The sequence below is a fragment of the Sarcophilus harrisii genome, chromosome 5 (genome assembly GCF_902635505.1).
Source record: "Sarcophilus harrisii chromosome 5, mSarHar1.11, whole genome shotgun sequence".
In the NCBI taxonomy this organism is placed as follows: Eukaryota; Metazoa; Chordata; class Mammalia; order Dasyuromorphia; family Dasyuridae; genus Sarcophilus; species Sarcophilus harrisii.
In genome coordinates this window covers 84,970,924-84,987,165 of record NC_045430.1, presented here as the reverse complement: position 1 = coordinate 84,987,165, position 16,242 = coordinate 84,970,924, and positions in this window count along the sequence as shown.

Sequence of the window (16,242 nt, the reverse complement as noted above, 5' to 3'; positions counted from 1 at the left end):
TTTAATGGGTGCAATAGTACAGATATATATAGCAGTAGAAAAGAAGGCAGGGTTATTCAAACACAGTACAGGGTGAGGGTCCTAGACAAAGGGTTGGTATCCCACCCAAGGATGAGCTGCTCAGATGTGATTAGGGGATGCCTAGATATCTGCCTATTCAAAGTTAGGATGTGATTAGGAGATTCCTATTCAGGAAGTCTTTGGTATGATGTGATTAGGAGATTCAACCTATTCAAGGTTGGCCTTATGTGGCTGTAGATTAGTGCCGGCACCCCACAGGTCAAGAGATCATTATATACTTCAACAACAATACTATATGATGACTAATTCTGATGGACTTGGCCATCCTCAGCAATGAGATCAACCAAATCATTTCCAATGGAGCAGTAATGAACTGAACCAGTTATGCCAAGCAAAAGAACTCTGGTAGATGACTAAAAACCATTACATTGAATTCCCAATCCCTATATTTTTGCCCACCTACATTTTGATTTCCTTCACGGGCTAATTGTACAACATTTCAGAGTCTGGTTCTTTTTGTACAGCAAAATAACAGTTTGCTCATGTATACTTATTGTGTATCTAATTTATACTTTAATATATTTAACATCTACTGATCATCCTGCCATCTGGGGGAGGGGATGAGGGGAAAGAGGGGAAAAATTGGAACAAGTGGTTTGGCAATTGTCAATGCTGTAAAGTTACCCATACATATAACCTGTAAATAAAAGGCTATTAAATAAAAAATAAATATTTATCAAATGGATAAATGAAAAAAAAAAAAAAAATTGGGCCTAGTGTCGATACCTGTAATGCCAGGAAGGCTCATATTGAAGGATCACTTGAGCTCAAGAGTTTTGAGTTGTAGTGGGCCTAAAAGTTGATTTTAATTAAGGCTGGTACCAATTTGGTGAGACCCCAAGAGTGGAGCAAGGAAGGACAGTGTGCCTAAAGAAGGCATAACCAGTCCCTTCTCCCTCCAGAAACAGAGCCTGTCAAAGCTTGTATGGTAATGAACAATGAGATGAAGTCTGTGAGTGGCCACTGCACTAGAGTTAGAAAAGAATATCCATCTCAAAAAAAAAAAGTTTTAATAACAACAGCAATTAAGGCAGTTTTACCAAGAGAGAAATTCTGTCTCATCTCTTTCTGTTTTCCCTACCATATTTTTCAAACCATCTCCATTAACTCTCTATTTTCAGTTTCTGTCAAATCCTAAATAATCCATATAAGCTCTTCTTTCCCTAAACCTCATGTTGAAGTGGGAATGTTTCTTTCTCCCTCCCCAATCCAAGCTTTCCCCCAAATCTCTGTCAATGCCATTAGTGATCACAAAACAAGGATTAGTGACTACCAGGACATACATATGCAGAAAGAGAGGGGAAGGGAAGGAGGGAGGGAGAGACAGACAGACAGAAAATAGCAAAAAATGGCAATAAACACTGAGAGGAAATAATTCATGTAGAGAGAAATCCATCATTGGTTCCTAAATCCTTGGATAGAATAAGAATTCTTTGCATTTAACTCCTTTCCCATGTTGTATACATGGGGAATGTACTTAAACTCCACTATGATCAGAAAACATTTGTCATTCTCAAAACAGGAAAAAAAATTCTTCTTCTGTTATTGCTAGTTCTGGATGTTAGAGGGAGGAAGAAACAAAACTTAGAGGTGCTAGTCAATAATAAAAGTTGTTCTCTTCCTGTTATCAAGGCAGGATTATAGAGTGTTGTCCAGAAACATTTGAATTAATTCACCAACTATTACTCTGAGTTCTCCAGTCCCACTTCCAAGAGACCTACAACAGTAGTAGCTTTCCTGTCAACAGCATCAGTCTCACCTTCTCAAAGAATCAGAATGAAAAAACAAAAGAATACATACCCAAAGATGTGACTCAGTGCTCAACTTGTCTGATCACATGGTTCCAAGATGGAGAAGGATGTTCTTCTGACTCCTTTCTACCAGAAATTTCCAAAAAAAATAGGCATTTTTCTACTATAAAACCCTATTAACCAAAAGAAATGCTCATTTCTTGGTATACTATTTAAAGTTTACAAACAGGGAAAGAATAAAGTAGAAAGAATTCCCTACTTTAGTGAAACAAAAGGTTTGATCAGAAGGGCACTTGGAGCTAGTAGGATAAAATAGAAGATTTCTAGACCATACAGATTTGATGTGGAATTTGGGATGCAGCTACCCTGATAAATAAATCGCTGTTGTAGACTGTTGTAGACTGAATAAAAAGAAGCAATGTTCACTTTAGACTCCCAACGTACAATGTACGTACAACGTACAACCGCTATTCTTGGTGGGAACTAAAAGAAAAGTTACCCTCCACCATCACCCCCAATAACTCTTCCCCAATGAGAAGCATGAAGAAAGATATATCTATGGAAAAAAGAGTCTCATTCCCCTCCTCAGGGTACTAGCTGCTTAGTCCACCTTCCTTACCAACATTACTTGTAGCTTGTATGTGTAAAATTCTTCATAAAACATTTTGTTGTTTGTTAGCATTTTTGTTTTGGCATTAGACCTAAGATTTAATTGGTTTAGGATGTGGAAATTTCCTCTAACCACAAAGAGTAGTTCCTTTGTACTTTATATCTCAGAGGGTTGCCCAGAGCACTAGGTGAATTTAGAATCACATAGCTTGTATCAGAGAAAAAACTTGATCCTGTGCCTTCTTAATCCAAGGCTAGTCCTCATTCTTCCACTGGAGAAAGGAAAGGATAGATGGGACCTATGATAATTAGTGGGGAAACTCCAACCAACACCTGCTCTGTTAATTTGTAAATCTTAGAGAATTATCTAAGATCATGAGAGATAAATGACTTGTTCAGTGACATAGCTGGTATGTATCTGAAGCAGGAGTTGAATGGGAACCTTCTGACTTCAAGACTAGTCTTTCACCCATTACATCAGACTCCATCCTAATGTAAAATGAAAACCTTAGAGGATTATAATAAACATATGTTTTAGTTATTATTCACTAACAAATAAGGGATTATGAGTTTAAGCATGCTCCTTTATTTTAGTTGTTTGAATTTTTGTTTTCAATGGTGATTATTAACTTTAAAATAAAAATATTTTTTTAAAAAGGAAATTATTGCTTAACTTTTTGCTTTGATATTTTAGTGAATCTATTATTTCATGAGTCAATCATTAAGCCTTAATTAATGATTTAATATGTACTTGTTATGAATTAGTCCCTAGGCATTTATTATATAACTATGCCAACTCTGAGGATACAAATAAAGTTAAAAAGACTGTACCTGATATCAAGGAGCTCATAATCTAATGAGATTAGACAACATGCAAACAATTATGTAGAAAAAGCTAAATTCAGGATAAACTGGAAATACCAACTGAGAAAAGACATAAGAATCAAGGACTGGAAAATACTTCCTGTAGTGGTGAGATTTTAGCTGGAACTTGAAAGGAAAGTCTCCAGGGAAGCCTGGAGGCAGAGATGAGATGGGAGAGCATTCTAGTCATGGAAGACATTCAAAGAAAATGTCTGGAGTCAGAAAATGGAATGTATCGTTGGAAGAACAGCAAGAAGCCAGTCTCACTTGATCAAAGATTATGTGGGGACTGGAAGGAAGGAGGGGAAGATGTAAGATGTCTGGGAAGTGAAGGGGAGGGTGGTTTGGAAGATCTTTGAATGTCAAACAGAATTTTATATCTGATCTGGGGACTGAGAGAGACAATGGAGTTTATTGAGCATATGGATGATATGGTAAAGCTTTTGCTTTAAAAAGAAAAGTATTAGACATTTTTCAGATGATAAAATTATCTTATCTATTAATTATCTATAGTTATATGAAAAAAATACTCTAAATCACTATTGATTAGAGAAAAGCCAATTAAAACAACTCTGAGGTACCACCTCACACCTCTCAGATTAGCTAAATTGACAGGAAAAGATAATGATAAATGTTGGAGTGTTATGCCACAGTTCCCTTTTATTGTTCCACTTCAGTTTCCCTAATTGTCCTGCCTCAGTTTCCCCAATTATTCTGCCTCAGTTTCCTTGAATTGTTGGGCCTCAATCCCTCTAGTTGCAAACCCCCTTTTCTGTTCATTAGAACTGAGATAATTAGGGCTGTGGAGATCTGACATTCCAAAAGATAAAATTCCAGATATCCTATTTTAGATACCTAATTGGTTTCTCTAAGTTTCAGACTTCCTATCTCTATCTGGATACCTCCTTAATTTCCAGTTTGTAAGAATTTATGGTCCTACCCCCAAGCTGTCAGAATCGGATTGATGGTCCCTTTCCTGGAGATTCCTGCTCACCACAGTTTGGATTCTACCCCCGCCTGTGTTTAGCTACCTGAGCTTGGAGCTACGTGTGTGTGTATATATATGTGTCATTGAGAACTTATATTCACTGCTGGATGCTTTGGACATCAGCCCTGGGGGCATCATGCCCCCAGCACAATCTCTCTCAGAAATCCAAATAAAATATTAAAAACTATCTAATCTCTATTTTGCCTCAGTTTCTCCAGCATTACGGGGAGGATGTGGGAAAAATGGGACACTAATGCGTTGTTGGTGGAGTTGTGAAATGATCCAACCATTCTGGAGAACTATCTGGAACTATGGCCAAAGGGCTATAAAACTGTGCATATCCTTTGACCCAGCAGTACCATTACTGGGTCTGTATCCTAAAGAAATCATAAAGGAAGGAAAATTACCCACATGTACACAAATGTTTGTAGCAGATCTTTTTATGGTAACAAAGAATTGGAAAATGAGTAGATGCCCATCAACTGGGGAACGGCTGAACAAGTTGTGGTATATGAAGGAACTGGAATATTATTGTTCTATAAAAATTATGAAAAAACTGATTTTAGAAAGACCTGATTTAGAAATGAATTGATGCTGAGTGAAACAAGTAGAACCAGAAATACACTGAACACAGTATCAGCAAGATTGTGTGAAGATCGAAAGCTGTGGTTCTTCTTAATGGTTGCTTTAGATACAGCAATCCCAATAGACTTTGGACAGAAAATGCCATCTGCCTCCAGAAAATAAACGAAGGACACTGAATGTAAATCAGCACATGTTATGTTCACTTCCTTTTTTTTTTGTCTCTCCCATGGTTTTTCCCTTTTGCTCTGATTTTGTCTCCCAACTTGATTCATAAAGCAATGTGTGTTTAAAAAAAAAAAAATTCAAATTAAATTAAATAAAACAAAATGAAATGAAATGAAATCATAAGACTAAAAAAAAAAAAAATGATAAAATGTGAGTGTTTTCTCCACACATAACTGATCACAACCGATCACTAGTTCAGGTCATATATCCATGCCTTTTCCCTAATAATCATACTAATTTTAGACTGCCTATAAATAATAATTTAATTATTGATGCTCTTAAGGTAAAAACCTTGTCCAACAACAATCAATATGCTCCTGAAGGAACCAAACCACAATCACACCAATAGCTTGCTATAAATGAAGCTATAACATATAAAGAAATTACAACTAAATGGAAGAAAGGTGAAATGTTTTGTAAGCAGAGCTCTTCCTACACTTACAAATAAGGGTGAAGACCTATGATTTCCATAAATAAATCTGTGGAACAGAGCTTGGAAGTTAAGTCAATAAGGACTTTGATACCCGATGACTTCAATACAAAGGTGTGTCCAGGGCAGAACACCAAAAGAAAAAAAGAAAGAAAAATAGGAAACTAAGAAAAGAAAAAAAAATACAAAGCTTTCATCAGTATATATATTTTTGCAAGAAGAGTAGGATGATGTTGGATGTAAAAGCACCAAACTACATCATTTTTTAAAAAATGAAATTGATTCTCTCTTAAAAGGAAGTGACTGATAATTGCCACAGAAATCATTTCAGAATCAGTTGTTTGTGTGCAACCAAACCACTAGGTAAAAGAAATTTCTTAAAGAAATTTTTTTAAAGAAAAGAAGAACCAGCTTATTACAACCCCAACCCAACATATTTATACAAACTACTGACACCAAATATTGGGAAATTAATAAAAGTAAATACCTTAATTATGCCGGCACCCAATAAGTGTTGGGGAATTATTATTTCTTATAAGGGTCAAGCTTCAAGTAGCAAGGTCTCTCGTTTACAGTATCACATATTTAAAGTGCCTTAAAGATAATCTAACCTAACTCCTTCCCTTTTTGCCTATTTTTACCCATTTTTTTTATCCATACCTTTTCTTTTTTTTTTTTTACTCTTATTCCGAAATTAACAAATACCTAATAAAATGGGCATTACTATAGCCTCTTCATTTTAAAGATGGAGCAACTGTGACCAAGAGAGTCACTTGCTCAGGGTCACATAGTTAGTACCTGGCAGAACAGGAATCCATATTTTCTGACTTATTTTTTCCTGATTAACTATTACACAATCCTCAATTATTGGTCCAAGCTTTCTCCTTTCTCTCAAATCCCCATTACAACTCACATATCTTTCAGAAGATGATTTTGCCTTCTATTTCTACATTTCTTTTTTTGTTTTGTTTTGTTTTGCTGAGGCAATTGGGTTTAAGTGATTTGCCTAGGGTCACACAGCTAGGAAGTATTAAGTGTCTGAGATCATATTTGAACTCAGGTCCTTCTGACTTCAGGGTTGGTGCTCTATCCACTATGTCACCTAGCTGCCTCTATTTCTACGTTTCTAATACTCCTCACATTTCTATTTTCCTTTCTTCTTTACATCTAGTCCCTGAGGGAAAAGATCACCTTTCTTCTTATCAAAACTAATAACTATTTTTGCTCTCTACTCCATCCCCTCCTGCCTTCTTTGGAAGTTTGCCTCTTCCACAGTTAACATTCTCTTTCTCTTTCATTTTCAATCTCTAAATCTTTCCCTGCAAATATGCTCATGTGACCCTATTCACATGTAATACTATAAATAGCAACCCCCTCTGGTTTGCTCCAGCTAAAGCTCACTCCATGGAATTCTTATCCTAATCCCTATACTTTCAGGGAAATATGTTTCTCAACCTTGAAAGACTTGTTACTTGGTATACCACATTGAAAGCTGGAACATGGCAAGAAGCTGTGTCAAAACTTCATCAGATATTTGTAAAAATATCTATAGAACAATTGCTCATGTTTAACATACATTGTTACTTCCTGAGAGAATATTACAGTAGTTATAAGTTATTACTGCTGCTTCTTTAAGTATCCTCCACCTACAGGAGCACCATTCATTTATTCAAGAGCTCATAAAATATCTCAATTTTCCCCTAATTAATTTTCTTAAACAAAGCGATACTCTTAGTTACTCTAACAGCATTTTTTTGAGTGATAACTATTTAAACATCTCAAGCCATGAAAAAAAAAACATAAATCCAATAACTAAAGTTTTCTATTACAAAAAGAGCTACTATAAATATTATTTCTATACAAATAAATTAAAGAAAAAGAGAAATCATATGTGTACTAACATATACAGCAAGTCTTTCTGTGGTACCAAAAAACTAGAAAGTAAGGAGGTATTTGAATAAATTATAGAATGTGATACTTGTCACAGAAAATTATTGCATCATAAGAAATTATAAAAGGAGCCTTTCAGAGGAAAAAATAACCAGAAAGAGGAATGTAAATTGATACAGAGTGAAGTAAACTGAATTTGGAGAACAATTAATATAATAATGACAATGTAAGGAAAAACAACTTTAAAAATTAAATATTAATAAAAAAAGAAAAGAAAAAACTTTGAAAAATTTGAGACTCCTGATCAATGAAATGACTGTCCATTATTTCAGAGTACCAAAGAGAAGGAAGTATGCTGCATACCTCTCAACAGAGAGGTGATAGATTCAGGATATACACATACACATACACACACGCACATGATCAAAAGTGAATGCTTCAAATTACACTGAACATGGATGCTTGAAAGAGTATATGAGAAGACACCCTAACCTCACTCCTTTGAAAAAGTGTGAAGTTCACAAGTATATTGAATATATTTTCAGATTTTTTTCAAGTTATTGATAAAGTATACTAATTTTTCTTCCTTTTTTATCTTTAAAAAATATTTGTTCTATGGATTAGTTCTCTGGAAGAGGAAGAGGTAGAATGATGCTGGAAGAAAACATAAGGATAGCAAAATTAATTTTAAAAATCTAATTCCTCTTCAATATATAATATGACTATATATATGCTGGGGGGGGGGGGGGAGAGAGAAAAAGAGAGAGAGAGAGAGAGAGCAGAAAGTAGGACCTAGTCATTTTGCAATCATAGTCCAAAGGGTAAACCCAACATATGACTCCAGGCTACCTCTGGTGTCTTTCCCAGGAGACCTAAATGAAGAGCAGCTGACAACTGTCACCATCATCATCATCATATCCAGATGGATTTGGATTTCCAGGAGACCATGCCCATTGCCCCAAATGTTCATCTCACTTTCTCCCACAACCACAGCTCTACATGTTACTATAGTCTAATTCTTAGGTCATAAAATAAATTCAGTTTCAATTTCCCACCTTATAGAGCCTCCTTGGGTGCCTAGGTAGAGCAATGGATCAAGCGCTAGACTCAGAATCAGGAAGACCCATCTTCATGGGTTCAAATCCAGCCTCAGACACTTCCTAGTTGTGTAAGTGGCTTATCTCAGTTTCCTCATCTTTTAAAATGAACTGAAGAAGGAAATGGTAAACTACTCCAATATCTTTGTCAAAAAAAAAAAAAAAAAAAAAAAAAAAAAAAAACGAGATGGGGTCACAAAGAGTCAGACACAACTGAAAAATGACTAAACAGAGCTTCCTCACTAATTAGAATCCTTGCTTGGAAATATCACCATGCTACTGGTTCCACACACATCCCAAGCATTATGGGAAATGAAGTCTAATAGAAATGCCCCTTAAATCAACACTGAAAAAAATCTTCTTTACACAATTAGATTGTAGGTAGTTTATACCTGGTGGTTACCAATTATATTTAAAATAAAAAGGACTGATAGGGAAAGCTTATATTCTCCAAGTATTCTAAAAAAGCTTTTTAAACTGTGGGTTACAAGCCCATATAGGGTCTCATAACTGAATGTGTGGAACACAAAATTATAATTTATTATCAGTAAATGTTTTGTTTGTATATTTATTTTATATATCAGTATACCCAGGGTCATGTAAAAACTTCTTGAGTGAAAAGGAGTCAAGAATGGAAAAAATCAAAGAAGCCCTGTATCTAAGTAGCATACATTCTTCTCAGGTGAAACTATTTTTGAATTTAGGGAAAGAAAAAGTACTAGCATTCAAAAACATCTTTGTTATAATGCATATGTATGATGCATAGAGGAAATCATTGATAAAACTATGAAAAATATCCTTTACAAAATTTTCTGTGGCAAACTACAATTTCACAGTGATGCTCTCAATTAAGTTGTAAAGAAAATAAAATCTTTCTGCATTTACTGCTTGTACATTACACAAAACAAAAGCATTTGATTGAGTAGAGGAAAATTTAATCTTAAGTCTGTCAAAATATTTGTTTTCCAAATCCATAATGAGATCATGAGATCATACAAGAGTTTGTGATAGCTGAAAACACAGAAACAATTTTGCCTCTGAGAATTGAAATCAAAGTGGGAATAAAATATGGAAACATATAGACATAAGTATAGGAGCACACCAAGTATTCAACAGAATCATAGAAGATGTCCTATGTAAAATCCAAATGAAAAATGAATCTTCCATACATTCTATAATGTGCTTCTATTTGTAAATGACATTTCTGATTACACAGATCCAGAATTGTAGGGGGCTGAAACTCTTGAGTTCATGCACTGAGGTCCAGACAACCAAGCACTTAAGGCTAATTACCGATTGGACAATACTCTCTAAGTATATACTTGGAAAATGGCCCTTCCCACTATCCTGTGCTGGCTCGATAATTGGTATACACAGAGAATTGTAAGAGGGACTAGGGGGTGGAGTAATACTAGCCAGGGTCACTTTGGCGGTAGACAAGGAAGAAAGAAGGTCGCAGAGATTCTGTTTCCATCCAATTCAATCCTACCTCTAAAAACCAAGAACAAAGACCAAGGACTTTTGCTTATCTTGACTCTAGCTGATTCTAAGGTATCCAGGATGCTAACGCAGTCATCACATTTGGTGTCCAACGTGTGGACCAAGGACCCTAATTTCACTGAAGAAGTCTCAAGAGGCTTTGAGAGAAATTGAACTGGCTTTATCCAATGTGGTTGAAAGAGTCACTCAAAAACCCTTGGAAATATCAGTTTTTGCTACACAAGAAGCACCCACAGCAGTTCTTCATCAAGGCGATGGTGTGATAAAGTGGGTGAACCTCCCAGCACAACCAGTAAGCACAATTTACCCAGTGCATGTGGCTAGATGTAGAGGGCTGAAACTATTGGGTTGATACACTGAGGTCAGTCAGGACTGCTAAGCGCTTGAGGCTAACTACTGATTGGACAGTACTCTATGGGCATATGCTTGGAAAATGGTCCTTCCTACTATCCATACTGGCTTAATGATTGGTGTATAGAGGATTGTAGAAGGGATTAGGGGGTGGAGTAAGACTAGCTAGGGTTATACTCTCGGGGGTAGATGAGGAAGAAGGCAATTGTGGGAATTCTGCTTCTATCCTGTTCAATCCTGAGTCTGGGGACAGAGAATAAAGATTAAGGACTTTTGCTTATCCTGACTCCAGCTGATTCTGGGGTGTCCTGGGTGCTAGCGCAGTCGTTACAGCTAGAATTTGATTAAAGGCCATTAAGTGAGCAGTACAATTATCTGGGATAAGATCTGACAAGATATACACCTTTTATACTGATGCACAAATTAATGTATTCTGTGAAACCATCCTAGAGTGGCAAATTTTATTAGCAATGGCTCCAAATTTTACACACGGGTCTCCATTAAAAATAACCAGATTATTACATAATTGGCAATGGATTCTTGAAGAAAAGGTTTCTAAAGTTCCTCTTAAAGGACCAACTATCTTTACAGATGCATCCAAACATAATATTTGTGCTGTATACTCTTGTGACTTAACTATAAAGAGAGTAGTCAGAACTCCTTTTCAGTCCATTCAGCAGAATGAATTGTATGCAATCATTCTAGCTCTTACTTATTATCCAGGAGATATAAATATAATATCTGATTCGGGCTATTCAGTAGGTATGATACAAAGAATTGCCACAGCCCAAATAAAATTTGTAGCCTCTAATATATATCAGCTCTTTAAGGAACTTCAAGAGCAAGTGAGAAAGCATCCAGGTAAGATTTATATCTTGCATGTCCACTCTCATAGTGGACTTCCAGGTCCTATTTTTGATGGTAATTCAAAGGCAGATAGCCTTCTAACCATGTTAGCCAATACTCCTTTATTTCAGGAAGCCCAAGAATCTCATTATAAATATCATCAGGCTGCTCAAGCTTTACTTTTGCAATTTGGGATAACAAGAGAGGAAGCTAGGAGCATAGTAAAAGCCTGTATAGCTTGCATTCCTTTCCACACTCCTACATGCCTCCAGGGAAGAACCTTTGTGGTTTGAGACCCAATGAAATTTGGCAAATGGATGTGAGCCATTATAAATCTTTTGGTCGCCTGTCTTTTATCCATATTGTGGTAAACACTTTTTCAGGATTCACCAGCAGCAAAAGAGACAGCCCAAGTGGTCACTGAATTCCTTATACAAGCAATTTATGCAATTATTGGTGTGCCACAAGCAATAAAAACAGACAGTGGTCCTCCATATACTTCTAAACATTTTGCATACTTTTGTGCACAGTATAAGATTTTACACACCACTGGCATACCTTTTAATCCTCAAGGACAGGCAAAAGTAGAGAGGAGAAACACACATTAAGACACTCCTCTAAAAACAAAAGAAAGGGGGAGCCACAGGTAGCCCTAGAGAACTTCTAAATCTAGCTCTTTCTATTATTAACTTCTTGATTTTTGACAAAGATGCACTGGCTCTGGCAGACAGGTTTTATTATCCACCGGAAGGGCAATGTTCACTGCGAGCAGCTCCACTATCTTTAGATAATCACCAGGTAATGTGGAAAGACCCAGAAAGTGGTAAATAGAAGGGACCACATAGGTTAACTGCTTGGGGGAGAGGGTTTGCTTGTATCTCCACAGGTGGAGAAGGAATCAAATGGGTGCCAATGAGCCATATTCACCTTGTCCATTGGAGAGAGACAGAGCAGATCCTTGAAACAAAGGAGAAGACCCAAGAAACATCGGGTAATTCTGTCTCTGACTGTGCCCACCACTGAAAGAGCCTGGCAGTTATGGCATTTGACTCGTGGACATCAAAAATTCTTGGACTTCAAAACCCTCAGGAATCATTGGATTCTCTGAGACATAAAAAGATTATTGTAGGACTTCAAAACCCTCAGGAATCATTGGATTCTCTGAGACATTATAAGACTGTTGTAGGATTTGAAAGCCCTCAGGAATCATTGGATTTTCTGAGAAATGATAAGATTGTTACAGGACTTCAAAAACTTGTGGGGATCATTGGATTCCCTGACACGTGAAGCAATGGACAATAGACTGGTTTTGGACTATCTCTTAGCTACTGAAGAAGGCGTATATGTGACTGTTGTTTATATACCCTTCTTCTAGGACTTCTGGAAATCTTTTACAACACCATGTTGATTCATATTGATTGTTACATAACTACTTGCATGTACAATTCATGTTTGTTACACCACATTGAGCCTGCACTGGTTGTGAGCAGAGTCATCACTAATAGCCTGTGAGTTATTGCTATGTGCTTGTATAATATCTCCCATGCTGATGGGTTTGTGCATACCTGTTTCTAATAAGACCCTTCAGCCCAGAAACCCACTAGCAATCCCCACTTCCCTTTGGTGCTTTTCATTTCCCTTCCTGAGATGTCAGGGAGGGCGTGATGACCTCATTTTGGGGGCTCTCACTTCCCTGATAAGTCAGGGATGGTGTGACCACCTGTGTCCTAAAACAAAAGAAAGCAGGAGATGTAGAGGGCTGAAACTCTTGAGTTCATGCACTGAGGTCTGGACAACCAAGCACTTGAGGCTAATTACCAATTGGACAATACTCTATAAGCATATATTTGGAAAATGGCCCTTCCCACTATCCTGCACTGGCTCGATAATTGGTGTATATAGAGAATTGTAGGAGGGACTAGGGGGTGGAGTAAGACTAGCCAGGGTCACTTTGGTGGTAGACAAGGAAGAAGGAAGGTTGTGGAGATTCTGCTTCTATCCAATTCAATCCTATCTCTAAAGACCAAAAATAAACACCAAGGACTTTTGCTTATCCTGACTCCAGCTGATTCTAAGGTATCCAGGGTGCTAACTCAGAAGAGAACTGTCTAGCCATCCACATAAGGATTACCAAGGGAAAGAAGAAAGAATATGATCTCTATCATTACATGCAATTGAATGAGTGGTCCATCATATTATTCAATCAATATTTATTTTTTTTAGATTCACACACTGCAAGCAGACAATAAATGACACCCATATAATTATATAGTGCCTTCAGTGATTTTAGGCATTTTCCTACTACAAATATCTTTATTTCTCTAGTAATATTATATGGCCCAAACTATGGAAATTATTTCAGGGAAAAAAATGAAGGGGATTCAAAAGGCTGTGGAAAAATTCATTGTAAGGATATGTCAAGGGCTTTACAGATATTATATCATTTGATCCTCACAGCAAACTTTTCAGGTAGCTATTGCTATTATCCCCATGTTGCAGCTGAAAAAAATGAGGCAAAAAAGGCAAACAGAGATTAAGTGACTTGCCCAAGATCACAATGTCAATAGGGCTAGTATGAGGCTAGATTTGAACTCAAATCTTCTTGACTCCAGACCTAGCATACTATCCTCTACACCAGGGGTCCTCAAACTATGGCCCTCGGACCAGATACGGGAATTGGGGATGATTATTCCCCTCACCCAGGGCTATGAAGTTTCTTTATTTAAAGGCCCACAAAACAAAATTTTTGTTTTTACTATAGTCCAGCCTTCCAACAGTCTGAGGCACAGTGAACTGGCCCCCTATTTAAAAAGTTTGAGGACCCCTGCAGTCTACACCAACCACCTGCTTCTGAAGATAAGAAAGTTTCCAATGTTTTGAGTAGATTTCCTACAGAAAATGAATAAGAAAATGTGGAGAAGAATCCCACAGGATAAAGAAGCTTTAGGTCTAAAGGATAGATTTTAAATATTCTGTTGTAAAACTTTGAAGACTAGTTTATCAATAAACTACTGAGAATGAGGGTGGAAGGGATGGAATTACTCTATAAATGAGAATATAACCAGCCAGTGTACCTAGGCTAGCACAGGTGTGAAATGGACATTGGGCCCATCTAATTTTAATTATTTCAATTCTTCAGGGGAGGGAAAGGAATGAAAGGCAGAATTTGATAAGAAGTGCCAATTTCCATACTCAAAAGTTAAACCATCAGTTCTGAGCACTGAGCCACTTGAAGAACTGGCTTTCAAGCAGAACAATGGTCAAGATGTATAGAGAAAAATGTACTGTATCCCTCTTAGATTAAGGCAATAACTTGAAACCAAGAAAATTAGCTTCATCTAAGTACCTGCTATAGGTACACCCAAGGAGTATGTTAGACTACTAACCCATGTATAAAGAGCCAGAGGTAAGAATGGTCTATAAAAATAGGGTCACCAGGGTTTAAAGACTAATGCTGGACTTTATAACAAATACAATTCCATATTTCTGAACTTTATCTTGTATTTTCCCCTATAGTTCCTTAGTTCGACCTTATAACTGCTACTACTACTCTATATATATATAGAGAGAGAGAGATAGACCTGTCTCTCTGTGTGTCTCTTTGTCTGTCTCTCTACATTTCTCTGTGTCTCTGTCCCTGAGTCTGTTTCTCTGTCTCTCTGTCTCTCTGTCTCTCTCTCTCTCTCTCGTCTTTCTCTTTCTCTGAATTCTCAGTACCAGAAGAGTCCCTGAAGCTGCTCATGGAGCCCCAGTCAGCTGTGCCTCTCCGTCTCAGCCAGGATTTTATTCTGAACTGCTGAAATGAGAGCTAGCTAGTGTGACATTAACTTATGAGTTAAATTCACAGACACAACAATAGTCAATGCCTAAGATGTATTTTCCTACAGTATTTGGTTCATATTTACTGTTAACATAAGTCTTTTGGGGGCATCTAGGTGGCGCAGTGGATAGAGCACCATCCTTGAAGTCAGGAGGACCCGAGTTCAAATGTGCTCTCAGACATATAATACTTCCTAGCTGTGTGAGCTTGGGCAAGTCATTTAACCCTAATTACTTCAGTAAAAAAAATTTTTTTAAATAAGTTTTTTTTTTTAAAGCCAACAGGTTTGAATGAACTCAGAGTGCAATATCTAAGTAATTCAGCAAGTGGAACTCTTCTCAAATTATTCCCTTAGACCCGCCATGCTTACAACTATCTAGTCACTTAATGGCAAGCTAAAAATCTAAACAAGCCTCTTCCTCACTGCCAACATGGCATTCCCACCCCACCCCCATTCCCAGGTTTCAATGTAATCTAAAAGATGAAATGTTGATTAAATATTAAAGTATGACATCTGCTATTTGTGGTTTAGGCTAATTGTCTCTAAATGTTAAGGTTATTTTACTCTCTTAGGTCTCTTCTCTCATCACCCGTAGACTCAGACATTTAAGATTCTGTGATCACATTATTTTCTGTGATCACATTATTTTAATGAAAAGGGAATTGCAATGTAAAAGACAATATAAACTCCTTCTTTCATACTTTATCCTTTTTAGGTCTTTGGGGTAGATGGAAATTTCCTCAATTGCTCATACCTAACTCATAAAAAAGGAAAGATTAGAGAGACTCCACCATTTTTGATTCACAAATTAAAGTAAGAAAGATGAAACCCCCCATTCCTAATTCATCAACAACAATAAAAAAAAAAAAAAGTACAGCTATAAAATATGTAGTAACTGTGGGTTTTTAGCCAATCTTAGGCAATTTTGGTTGTGCTAATCAAATGAGTTAATATTTGTAAAGCACTCAATAAGTGCCTGGCAAATAGTAAGTGCTAGATAAATGCTTATTCCTTCCCCTTCTCCTTTGTTGTATCATCAACTCTCACTCACAGGTCAGCCTGTGACTGCTGTAACAGTCCTCATCATGCTTGCTATTGATGTCAATTCTGCTTATCTCTGAAGCCCTATCAACTCTTCTACCAAAGTCTGAATCAGAATAATGAAAGAAAGAAAAGAAATGTGAGAGAATAAAGTATACATGGG